The sequence below is a fragment of the Rhinoderma darwinii genome, chromosome 2 (genome assembly GCF_050947455.1).
Source record: "Rhinoderma darwinii isolate aRhiDar2 chromosome 2, aRhiDar2.hap1, whole genome shotgun sequence".
NCBI classification, from domain to species: domain Eukaryota; kingdom Metazoa; phylum Chordata; class Amphibia; order Anura; family Rhinodermatidae; genus Rhinoderma; species Rhinoderma darwinii.
Genome location: NC_134688.1, coordinates 54,061,463 through 54,074,424, shown reverse-complemented (window position 1 = coordinate 54,074,424; position 12,962 = coordinate 54,061,463). Strand labels below are relative to the sequence as shown.

At 43.2% G+C, this 12,962-nt stretch overlaps 1 long non-coding RNA gene across 1 annotated transcript; it reads left to right on the top strand.

The window, feature by feature from the left end:
* Positions 1-471: 471 nt before the first annotated feature.
* Positions 472-7,172, top strand: LOC142740558 (uncharacterized). Its single transcript, XR_012880777.1, has 8 exons — positions 472-543; positions 1,678-1,744; positions 2,561-2,625; positions 3,072-3,201; positions 4,033-4,099; positions 4,298-4,362; positions 4,741-5,822; positions 7,102-7,172. It is a non-coding gene; the product is annotated as an uncharacterized LOC142740558 (long non-coding RNA).
* Positions 7,173-12,962: the final 5,790 nt, after the last annotated feature.

Genomic DNA, 12,962 nt, shown 5'->3' with positions numbered 1-12,962 from the left:
TTGGGTAATGGCGCCATTATTTTTGGATTACTACTTTTCGCTATATGTGAAATCAAATATCACTTATTGCATAATACCTTGGAGTGCTGAGTTCCCATTTTTTACACATTGGCGTGGAAGCCTACTCACGCACACTTGAAACACGGAGTGCTGCGGGATCAAGAAAGTATCACGCTGCAACAAGTTATCATAGTCAAGTTAAAGATGGCTACATCTGTATAAAATCCATCTAGTAACAGATTACACGTTTCATACATTACATGTTCTTAGTCGTAGCCCCTATAACCACACATGTATCTTTCTTCCATGTTTATAAACAGCAGTCCCATGTAACGCCTATATCCAGTGTATGCACAGACAGTCTATCCAGGCAGTAGGAGATAATTAGATGATGTAACAGATACTGCAGCCGCTTATGATGTCACTGATGATGTCATAGACAGTACTAGCCGTTAGGTTCTATGTGCAGCTGGATTACATATTTTTTACAATTTCTGCCAATGACGTCTGGACCGGGACTGTGATTGACTGTGTGATTGACAGGTAAGATGCAGCATTTTATCATTAATTCTACAGTTCAAGTTCCAGTAAAATGTTTCTATTAATGCAAGTAACAACTGAACATTTTACATTCAGATTTCAATGTTTCATATTTTCTCATTAAAGTTACAACTCAGTACATCAGAGTATGTTTACACAGCCTATTTTCAGCCGTTTTCCTGGCCGTAAACACCCCGAAAAACAGCCGAAAATACGGAGGCTGGACGCTTCCAAACATCTGCCCATTGATTTCAATGGGAAAAACTGTTTTTTTTTTCCGATGGTGCATTTTACGTGGGCGTTTGATAAAGCGGCGCATAAAAAACACCCTGTAAAAAGAAGTGCATTTCACTCCTTCGGCCGTTTTTGGAGCCGTTTTTCATTGTCTCAATAGAAAAACAGCTCCAAGAACGTTGGTAAAAACGCCTCAAAAAATGTTTGTGGTTTAAAAAATGGCTGAAAATCAGAGGCTGTTTTCCCTTGAAAAGAGCTCTGTATTTTAGAGACGTTTTTTAGTTAAGTGTGTGGACATACCCTTACCATTGTCTGAGAATTGCAGCTGTCAGTAATGTGGAATATGACTTCTCAGTCGTTTTCAATATGATGTCTAATTTAATTTAATTAAATAGTCTTAAAAAGCTACCGTATATTATCCTAATAAGGCTCAGCAGTAGCCAGGGCCGGCCTTAGGGGTGTGCGACCTGTGCCATTACATAGGGTGCATCCCTCCAGCAGGTGGAACGGGGCGCTGCGCTGGCTCCCTTCCACTGCTTGTGTTTTAGAAGCGGCTGGGCAACTCAGCAGCTGCCTTTCCGCCCAGGTGCTTCTCTCACTGACATCGCGTTTCTAGCAGCGAAAATAGGGATTCCTCTAGGAGATGGGGGCATTGGGGATTGGCATTTGTAAATTGCCCACATTGTGACCCCCCCTAACGTCAGTCATGGACACCTGGGCCTGGGTGTGACTGCAACCTCTTCACCCCTATAGTTATGTTCCCTGGGTTTACACTAACATTACAAAATGTTTTCAATGTCTGACTCGTCCTGTGATAGAAAATGAAAGGTGTGAAAGTAAATATATTATTATTCATTATGGATATGGGGTTATTTTATGTTTATTCCATTATGTATTTTACAGACATTTATAACATCTGAATATGTGGCACCAGTGACAGCCGACATGCTAGGGCATACACTGTATATATGTAAGTATTATAGCAAATGACAACCTATAGAAATTCTATAATCTGATGTCATCCAGAATGTTCCTATAGAGACACGTGACAAGACTGTGGGAACAAATTCCCCAATGTTGTTCATCCAGGGCCTGTCTTAGGGGTGTGCGACCTGTGCGGTTACACTGGGTGCATCACCTGTCACTAATGAATGGGGCGCCACTGGTCTTGATGTCTGGGGCACCCATTGCTTGAACACTCAATCCTACTCTTCATGTAAAAAAAGTAAAGGGCACTGCTCAGGATGCAGATACAATTCCTTGATAATGGATTACATTACAGTGTGGCAGACAATACTTGTCTGGCAGTGTTATTTGGGCACTGTATGATTGCAGTATTTGAGTACTATATTCTACGCCATAAAGCTGAATTCAGACGCTGCAGATTTGCTGCGCGGCAAAATTCACAAGTGTTACAGGTGAATAGTTACAGTCTCAAAAACTCATCCACATGTAGCAAAAGTAAACGCTGGGAATTTTGCTGCAGCTTTATATTATTATTATTATAGAAATGCTCCATAAAGAAGATATTATGGTATTAGTAATATATAAGGGACTTGTTATTTATGTAATTTCCTAATACACATTTGGCTTATGGGGGAGCACACAGCGCACACAGAGTGTCTACATTACCAGTACTGCAGTCTGTGCGCCACCATACAGGTCCGTCCACATGAAGTTGCTGTGTACATGAGCCCTAATGTACATTTCCTTCATTGTTGGGTGGTCTATACTGAGCACACGTCTGTCTGGAGAAATAAAACTACACAATTATTGTTTTTTCCAGAACACCTTAAGATCGGCTGCCTGCTGCCAGGGGGACTCACTGAAGCAATATTTCATCTATGCAAGGTGCGTCTCTTATTGGTTACTATATGCAGTATCCACCAATACCCTCCACAGTTAGAATGACACTTTTTGTATGTCCTGGGTCAGAATGCCCCTTTTGTATGGCCCCACAGTTATGAAGCCCCCTTTTCTAAGCCCCGACTCAGTCCTTTTATCCCCCATATTAATAGTGCCCCCTTTGCTCCTATAAAATAAAAAATTATACTCACCTAATAGACGACCAACCGGGTCAGACATTTCGCTTCCTCCCTGCGCCGTTATTGTTTGACCAATTTCAGGGGCGTATGGAGCCCCAGAGCTGTGGGCTACCCCAAATCCCTGGACCCCAGCCGGTCATCCTATTTACCCCTTTGGTAATTTTACACTGGTTGGGGACTGGACTCTGTTCTAGATAGAAATGTTGCCATTGATTGAGATTTGTCCTAATACATTGTCTTTCTTTCTCCTAGAATTAATTCCTCATAAGAGTTAATGATAACCACGTCCCAGGAGGGCAGATCAAAGATTAAGCAGAGCCCTCCACCTCACATCACATAACGTTCTACATTCAGTCGGATGTATTCAGTAGGAGAGTCCAAGGTCAGTGTATTTTATTAACTGCATCTCTAAATGATCACATAGTGTGTATTACTGGTCAATACTGAAGAGGGCACTACCACCATAGATGGCCTGGGCACCCTCAACTTACACTGCCGATCCGGCATTTAGGGCCCAAACCTATAATATAAAAAAACAGAAAGATACAATCCCTAGTTTATTGACTGGGTGATGTTATTTGGGCACTGTATGATTAAATTATTTGGACACTACATGGTGCATCATAAGGGGGAGGACGTCACAGATACTGCACATGTCACCAATAAACCTAAGGCCGGCCCTGGATGTGACACAATAGCTGCCACGTGACATGCCATCCACACGGACATGACCGCTGTGGCCTAGCAACTAAAGACAACAGAACCACCAGCGCAGGAGCCACAGGGAATTTAATAAATGAGTAGGGAAAATTTGTTATTTTTAGCCATATGCGGCTTAGACTAAGGTTTATGAAACTGTCAGAAAACCCCTTTAATAATTATTTTGTCTGTTGAATCCAGAAATCCAATTTACCATTTTCTACTCTCTCTACTCCAGTCCAAAAGACTCCACAAAAGACAAATTAGAAGTTTTCCATTAAGGATAAGATTATATAGAAGAATAACAATAAGCTCCTGGTCCCTGATACAAAATCTATACCAGGGTCCTCCAACTATTATGTGCCATTATACTGCTGGTGTTATTTGTGTGGCAGAGGGGCATTGGACTCGCCCTGTGATAGAAAATGAAATGTGTGAAGTAAATATATTATTATTCATTATAGATATGGGGTTATTTTATGTATGTGCATTAAACCCATTATGTATTTTACAGACATTTATAACATCTGAATATGTGGCACCAGTGACAGCCGACATGCTAGAAGATCCACTGTATATATGTAAGTATTATAGCAAATAACAACCTATAGAAATTCTATAATGTGATGTCATCCAGAATGTTCCTATAGAGACACATGACAAGACTGTGGGAACAATCTCCCTGATGTTTTCAATAGGCTGAACATATATTTGTTGATATGATGAACCATACTAAGCGCACGTCATAATATCTTCACAGTTTATACTTTTTGTTCCAGAATTTCTTGAGATCGGCTGCCTGCTGCCAGGGTGACTCTCTGAAGTAATATTTCATCTATATGCGGTATGTCCATCATTAGTTACTATATACAGTATCCACCAGTAGCTCTGTACATTGAAAAAGTAATGAGCGGGCAAAATGCCAAGAAAGGCGTAGCAGTGGGGAACCTTGGATAGTTGGTAGGAATAGGCATAATGTAAGTTAGGGGTATCTATGTCCAAAATACTGGCCACATGGCTCGGTTTGGGACTGAACGTAGGTGTAAGGTAATTGGGTGAGGGAGTGTAGGGGGATTTTAGACAGCTTTGGTCTGCCAAGAACATTTGCGATGTGTCAAGGCCTGGATGCAATAGACAAGGACTTAAGTGAGTTTCATTACACAGTCATAATCTGCAGGCATAGGTGATAATGGACACTGGCAGAATGTTTTTATATTTACAGCACTCAAGCGGAAAGCAATGGAAGGTGCCAGGATATTGCCACGTATAGAGCCCCCACAAGTCATGCAGCACAAGGACCTGGACTTGGGGTGTACTGGATTGTTTGGAGCAAATGGCATCAAGGAAGCAAGGCAGGTATCCTCAATGGTATCATTCTAGCAAAAATTTGAGGGAACATGGCACGATGATGGGCCAAGTGCCAGGATCCTTGCGCAGGGATCTAGGGTCGATGAAGGCAGCAATATCCCAGTATGGCCTCATAATCTCAACATGGGAGAGGGACACCTTGGGGTTGCCAAAATCTTTAGAACACAGGGTACTGGCACAATGTTTGGAATTACAGGAGCAGCGCATCTGGATGTAAAGAGAAGCAGAAGAAGGCAACAGTAGCTGGTTGAGTCTGATTCTGATCTGTCAGATGATAATAAGTGGTTTGATGTTGTGGATAGATGGGCTAATGGGCAAGACGTTTAAGATGCTGAAAAAAATGTTTACGCAGGATAAAGTAAAAAGGTAAAAGCGAGGAGGCGTGATACCGAAAGCCAATCCTTTACTGGAAAGAGGGGGTAAAGTTTGGGGCCAGGAAACATGTTTGTTGATTTCTACCTACACACACTTGTCCCAGGAAATGTTGGGAAACATAAGGGAGGAAAGGCTTGTCTAGTTTTTGTGATGTCTATGGAAGATTTTGTTTAGTATTGAGGTGTAAAGGTGGTGGAGCAAGGACCCCCTTATTGATCAGGTGCCTATAAAATGGGATGGTGCCTGTGAAGCAGGCTGGTAAGTATAAAAAAAATACATCTGTCGCATCTAAAAGAGGCATCAGTAAACGATGAAATAGACAAGGAGTTGAGTGAGTTGCATCATTAAAGCAGAATCTGCAGACACGGATGACAATGGATACTTGCAGAATGTTTTTTGTGCCTACAGGACTCAAGTGAGAAGCAGTGGAAAGGACCCGGATATCGCCACGGATAGGGCGTCCACGAGTCATGCAGCACAAGGAACTGGACTTCTGATGTAATTGACTGTTTGGAGGAGATGGCGTACATTTGCGAAGAATGTAGTTGGCTTTCGAAGCGCGTAAGCAGTCTTGTATCATCACTTCAACATGCCGTGTGGTTTATAAAATGTTTTTCTAATAAAGTCATCACATTGTCATGAGGATTGCTGGACCGTATTTTCTTCTGTTTACTGTATATTTATTGGACAGTGCTAACGCCATACAGCCCTCCCTGTAGAGAACACCATACAGCCCTCCTGTAGAGAACGCCATACAGTCCCCCTGCAGAGAACGCCATACAGCCCCCCCTGTAGAGAATGCCATACAGACCCCCCTGTAGAGAACAACATACAGCCCCCACTGTAGGGAACGCCATACATCCCCCCCCTGTAGAGAACGCCATAGAGCCCCCCCCTGTACGGAACGCCATACAGCCCCCCCCTGTAGGGATTGCCATACAGCCCCCCCTGTAGGGAACGCCATACAGCGTCTCCCCCCCCTGTAGGGAACGCCATACAGCGTCCCCCCTCCCAAAAAAATGCGACCTACAGTGTGTCCTACAAAATACATGTATCCCCTATCCACAGGATAGGGGATACATGTTTGATCGCTGGCAGCGAAAGCTGCTTCTATCCTCTCCTCAGGGTCCCCGGCAGTCACTGACAGCCGGAGACCCGACATTCAACAGCCCGATCGCGCGGGCAGTAAGTTAAAACCGGAGTCGTAAAAAGACTATGGCTCGGGTTTTAAGGACCCTGACCGCTGGCCGTAAAAATACAGCCAGCGGTCGGGAACCAGTTAATGGCAGAGCGGGGAGATACCTCCCTGCTCTGCCGTAGTGTTCAGTGGCGTCCCGCTGTAGCAGCCATAGCGGCTGCCAGCGGAGCCTCCGGCCATGGTGGGGGCCCGTGCCGGCGGGCGACACGGACCCCCTCATGCCGCGGGCCCCGGTAGTTACGCCACTGCTCAGTACATATATACAACACCAAAAAAAATCTCAGTGTTATGACTGCGGACCTCTGTCGCTCACCCTGTGATGAACGGCCGCGACCGCAACTTCCTGGCCACCTCCCCAGAGACCACGGCTGGCGCGGCCTTCCCTTCCTGGAGTGTGCGAGGAGTGCCTTAAAGGGCCAGCGTGCGCACTTCCTAAAAGTTTTCTATCCTACCCCAGTGCACCCTGGATTATAAAAAGGTCTCTGCCCTTCCATTCCTTGCTTGAGCGTTGGTTGTACTTTTCCCATGTTTGTATTGCAAAGGGTCCCTTAGTATTTTCCTGCTTGATCCCAGAGTTCCCGTTCCCTGCATCCTATTTCCTGTATCCCTTGCTGTTTCCTAACTGTGCCTGCCTTTTATCAGAGTCGTGTGGTACCGCCGGCTGGATATGCCACGTCTGTGTGTCATCTACCATTCCTGGTGCCATCCGCTTCGTCTGGCGCAACCTGCCACACCTAGCCCTATCTGAGCCGGAGCCCACGGCCTAGTGGGTCCACATACGGATGTAGCCATCTTTAACTTGACTCTGATAACTTGTTGCAGCGTGATATCACACAAAAATAACCATTGAGAAGTCATTGAAAAGGTCAAGATAAGGGATCTTTCCACTGTGTATTTAATGCGTTATTAGTCAAGCTAAAGTCAGCTACATATGTTCCCTAGATTGTGACAGTACGCTCAGGCCATGGAACCCGCTGGCCAGCCTAAGATCACAGTTCAGGTCATACAGATGGATATGCGTGACCTATATGCACGTCAGCAATTACTAAGGGGTGGACCCCAATAGTATATATTGTATCTATATGCACGTCAGGAACAACTCCTCGTGGCTGTAAACTCCATCATCGCCCGACTGGATCAACTCCCTGTTCCTTCCCCAGAGACTGCTGCCGTTCCACTGCCTAATACCCCATCTGTCTGTTTTCCGGATCCACAGTTGCACTGCCTCTTTTTCCTCGCTATGACTGCGTGCTCACCATTTCTCCTCTGATGAGGCCAAGGTAGCGTTCATTATTTCCCTCCTCGCTGGCAAGTCCCTCGCATGGGCGAACCCCATCCTGGAATGACAGGGGCCCAAATTTTCGGACTTAGCCCTGTTCTTACAGACTTTTTGTGACGTGTTCAAGAAGCCGGGTCGAACATCCTTAGCAGCAGCCACTCTGCTAACCCTCAAGCAAGGGGGTCCACAGCAGGAGAGTATGCCATCTCCCTCCGTACCCTCGCAGCAGAGTTGGCATGGAACAATGAAGCATTGGTGGCGACCTATGGCATGGACTGTCCTCACACACCATGGACGAGCTGGCATCCAGCGACCTCCCACCTACCTTGGATGCCCATATCCTGTTGGCTACCCGGGTCAACATGAGGATCCAGGAACGCGATGAGGAGGTTCGGTGGAGAGACGTTTTCACAGATTAGCACCCTCGTTCCAGAGACCACTACTGCCCCCTCTTGTTGCTCTACCTGAGGAACCAATGCAGGTAGACAGAGTCAAGTTGTCCGAGCAGGAGAAACAGCGCTGACACTCTTCAGGTCTGTGTTTGTATTGCAGACAAAAAATGGACAGAGGCAGCACTTCCAAAAAGAGCAAGAGCTATTTATTCACCCATGCGACGTTTCAGTCCAACTGGACTTTTGTCAAGCATAAAAACACACATCAAGTCATAAGTATATAAAGGCTTGCAAAGCCCAATTGAAATTAAACAGTGATTAAGACAAAATCCAATATAAAATAGATGATACAAAAACAAAATACAATATTAAAAGATAAATATGAATGCCAGTGTACATGTGAATATACAAAGTGATAAATAAGGGACTGGTACAGAAAAAAGACAGTCCTAGGTACATTAAAGTGTTAATGACATAATGACTCACCCAGATGTATATAATAAAAACATTCAAAGTTGTCAATAGCAGAAAACCGAAACCAGGGCTCGTTCCTCTAGGTCTCAGCTGTCCAGTATGTGTACAAATGTATTGCACACCTGTGTAATGAGACTATCATTCCTATTTGCAATGCATAGCGAGATCCTGCGAGATCGCGGGTGGCTATTCCCGCGCATGCGCATTCGATAGCACGGCAGCCATCTTGGCCAGAATTTGCTATCTTAATTTCGCGCATGCGCAGTATGAATTCCAGTACGCGGCGGCCATTTTACAACCTGGAAAAACATATCACGTCCAGGAACGAAACTAGAATGGAACAACAGGTCAGAAAATGTTTCAAACAGAGGATTTTATCAGCAATAAACATTTAGTATGGGATTAATAATATGGCCATATATTGTTAGTTATGTATATTTATTAGGTATACATCCGGATAAATAGTCCGAAAATGTTAGAATAGGGGAGTTAATCAGCAGCAACACACATTGTAAAAAAGTGCTTATACTGTATTATGTTATTATATATATGCAATAAATATGTATCCATCTAAATGTATAAGTATTAGAGGCATAACGCCTCAAAATATAAAATGAACAATGTAATAATGTCACAATGTGTGTACACATGTAGATACTCCCCTGAATATACTATAAGCCCACTACCATAGTAGCTATCCCTGGAAGGATGTCAAAAAGTCATATTATACTGCCCCCATTGTTGAAACAAAAAAACGGACCAAGTTGACCAGATGTAAATGGCCGCATATAGATGATGAAAACAGTTCTATAAAGACTCCAAAACCCAGAGGAAAGAATCCAGCCCAATGTCGGAATCTGAAAAAATGACAAAAATTTAGAGAATTTATGGATATATTAATAAAAACAAAATTTATTATTTTATATTGCAATGACAATGTCGTCATATTGAATGTGTTCACAGATACATATATAGTAGTAAACGACAGTGAAAGACCATGCATGGCGCAACAGAGAGAAAACACAATCACTGTACCCATTTAGTTGAGAACCACCCCAACTTTAAAATCAACATTCAACCCCGTTGGATGTAAACAATCTAATCTATGAATCCACTCCAGTTCTTTACGTTTTAATTTGGCAATTCTATCGCCGCCCCTCTTATGTAGGGGCACATGGTCAACGATCCAAAATCTCAGATCGCTGACCCTGTGTCCCGCTGAAGGAAAGTGTGCTGGGACTGGAAGATCCAGTTTGTTGGTTTTAATAGTGGATCTATGCTTATTAATACAAAAGCGGCATTCCTGTGTGGTTTCACCCACGTATAGCAACTTACATGGACACTGTAGTACATATACAACGAATGTTGATGCACAAGTTAAAAATTGTTTAATATGGAATATTTTCCCATTCGTCGGGTGTCTAAATATATTGCCCTTCACCATGATGTTGCAATTCACGCAATTCAAACATGGGAAGCATCCCAATTTTTTGGGGGCCAAAGTTAATTGGCGACTCAATTGCGAAGACCCCACATCCGCGTGTACCAGTTGATCCCTAAGATTTTTTTGACGCCTAAAAGCCATCATGGGGGGATTGCTAAATTCGGGAACCTCACCCGATAAATTACCAAGGATATGCCATTCCTTACGTATAATATTAGAGATCCTATAGCTAATGTCACAAAAAGTTGAGACAAATGCTACTCTGTTTGGTGTATTTTTACTTTGTGATGTCAATAACTGATCCCTAGCGACAGATTCAACCCTATCTCTCTGTTTGCGTAGGAGTGTTCGGGGATATTTACGTTGGGCGAATTTCTCACCCATGTCATCCAAACGTGATGTAAGATGTTGGGGTTCTGTCACAATACGTTTGACCCTCAACATCTGACTGAAAGGTAAAGATTATATCATCCGTCGGGGGTGCTGACTATCAAATCGCAACAAACTGTTGCGATCTGTGGTTTTGTGATATAGATCAGTGACTAGTTTATCATCAACCCTATATACCATAGTATCCAAAAAATTCAAATGTGTGGTAGAGAACTCCATTGTGAATTTAATGTCCTCATCAATAGAGTTGAGGAACTCAAAAAATTCCTCTAGCTGTGACCCAGTGCCGGTCCAAATAACAAACACATCATCTATGTATCGCCACCACCTCAGTACATGCCTGAAGTGGTGGGACACATAGACGTGACGCTCTGCGCTCTGCGCATGCGCGGGAATAGCCACCCGCGATCTCGCGGGATCTCGCTATGCATTGCAAATAGGAATGATAGTCTCATTACACAGGTGTGCAATACATTTGTACACATACTGGACAGCTGAGACCTAGAGGAACGAGCCCTGGTTTCGGTTTTCTGCTATTGACAACTTTGAATGTTTTTATTATATACATCTGGGTGAGTCATTATGTCATTAACACTTTAATGTACCTAGGACTGTCTTTTTTCTGTACCAGTCCCTTATTTATCACTTTGTATATTCACATGTACACTGGCATTCATATTTATCTTTTAATATTGTATTTTGTTTTTGTATCATCTATTTTATATTGGATTTTGTCTTAATCACTGTTTAATTTCAATTGGGCTTTGCAAGCCTTTATATACTTATGACTTGATGTGTGTTTTTATGCTTGAAAAAAGTCCAGTTGGACTGAAACGTCGCATGGGTGAATAAATAGCTCTTGCTCTTTTTGGAAGTGCTGCCTCTGTCCATTTTTTGTCTGCTTGATATCCAGGACCGCGGACCAGGTCTATTTGAGGCGTGCACCCACTTGCAGTCCAGTGCTGTGGAATCTTTTCGTTTTGTGTTTGTATTGCGGCCTTAAAGGCCCTTTTGTGCGCCAATGTCCACAAAAGCCTGGAAACTCCAGTTCCTAGAGAGGCAACTCTAGGTGGGATGATGCCAAACATCAAAACCTCTTCCAAATTATCTATTCCTGTGACCATCATCTCGGGAGAGACATCACACTTCTCCTCTGCCTATTTTGACTCCAGGGCAGCTGCAGATTTCATCCAGCAGGATTTAGTAGACCGACTACATCTACCCACAGTTCTTCTAGAGAGATCCCTTGCTGTTGCTTCTGTAAATGGACTACCATTGCCCGATCCTATTGTGGCTATAATGAAACCACTTACGTTACAAATTGGAGTCCTTCACTCAGAACAGATCAACTTCCTCGTCCTGCCTAAAGCCATCAACCCGGTTCTGCTGGGTCTGCCTTGGCTTCGTCTACACGCCCAGGACTTTCACTGGAGTTCTGGAGAGGTCCCCCAATGGGGGCCAAGATGCCTTAGCCGCTGCCTGCAACGTGTCCGCCCTGTTTTGCCTCCACTGCCTCAGTCACTCTCCGATCTACCATCTCATTAAGCCAGTTTTGAGGACATCTTCAGTAAGAGAAGGTAGATAAAAACAGTGGGAACCAGGTGGGATCCACTGTAAAAAAGAGACACCATCCAGGCGCAAAACTTTTTTGAGAAAAAATATATATATAATTAATTGTCTAAAACAATAGATCATAATAAAACATACATAAAAAAAGAGAGATAGAGGGTCTCTTGAGGTACAACGTGTTTAGTGGAAACAAAACCACTTTATCAAGTAAACATGAGACCATAAAGTTTTTTCCAGAGAACCCCTTTAATGACCACCGTGAAAAGGCGTATTGTCATTAAGGGGTAAAATTCGCAGTGTTGGACGGTCATCTCCAGTTTACTGTTGTATCATTATTATACCAAAATTTATATTATATTATATAATATAATAATATATTATATAATATATATATTATACCTGTTAGGAGATGATGTCACCCCCAGATGAAGGCTGTGCCGAAACGTGTGTCGTGGTTGGCGCCATCCCGGTTGTGTAATATAGATGGGTATATATTGAGGCATGTTATTTCATATGCTGTACTCTTTTGAACATGTGTTGCACCTATCCTAGGACCATCACTACTTGTATTTAGCTTCTTGTCCATGTCCTTGTCCATCCTGCACTATTGTAAAGACAATTTATATTATATATGGTATATATATCCTTATTTCATATATATTGCTTAGCACTATACACTTTATAAATAAGATGTATCCGTATTGTTATGGGCATGTGTTCACCCTGTGTATTTCACTCTGGAGATGTTGCTATATCTATTGTGTGACACTTTTTATTCATTTGTCCTCTATATTTAATAAAGTTTTTTGATACTTTTCAAAAGCATCACTATTGGTGCTTGGTGCCATTATTGTTTAGGTCAGGTTTGCCCCCTGCCGCTAGGGGCTGTGGGGTAGCACAGCAGGAGGCGTGTGCAGATGCCTGAGGAACTGTTACGTCCATGGCCGGGGATCGC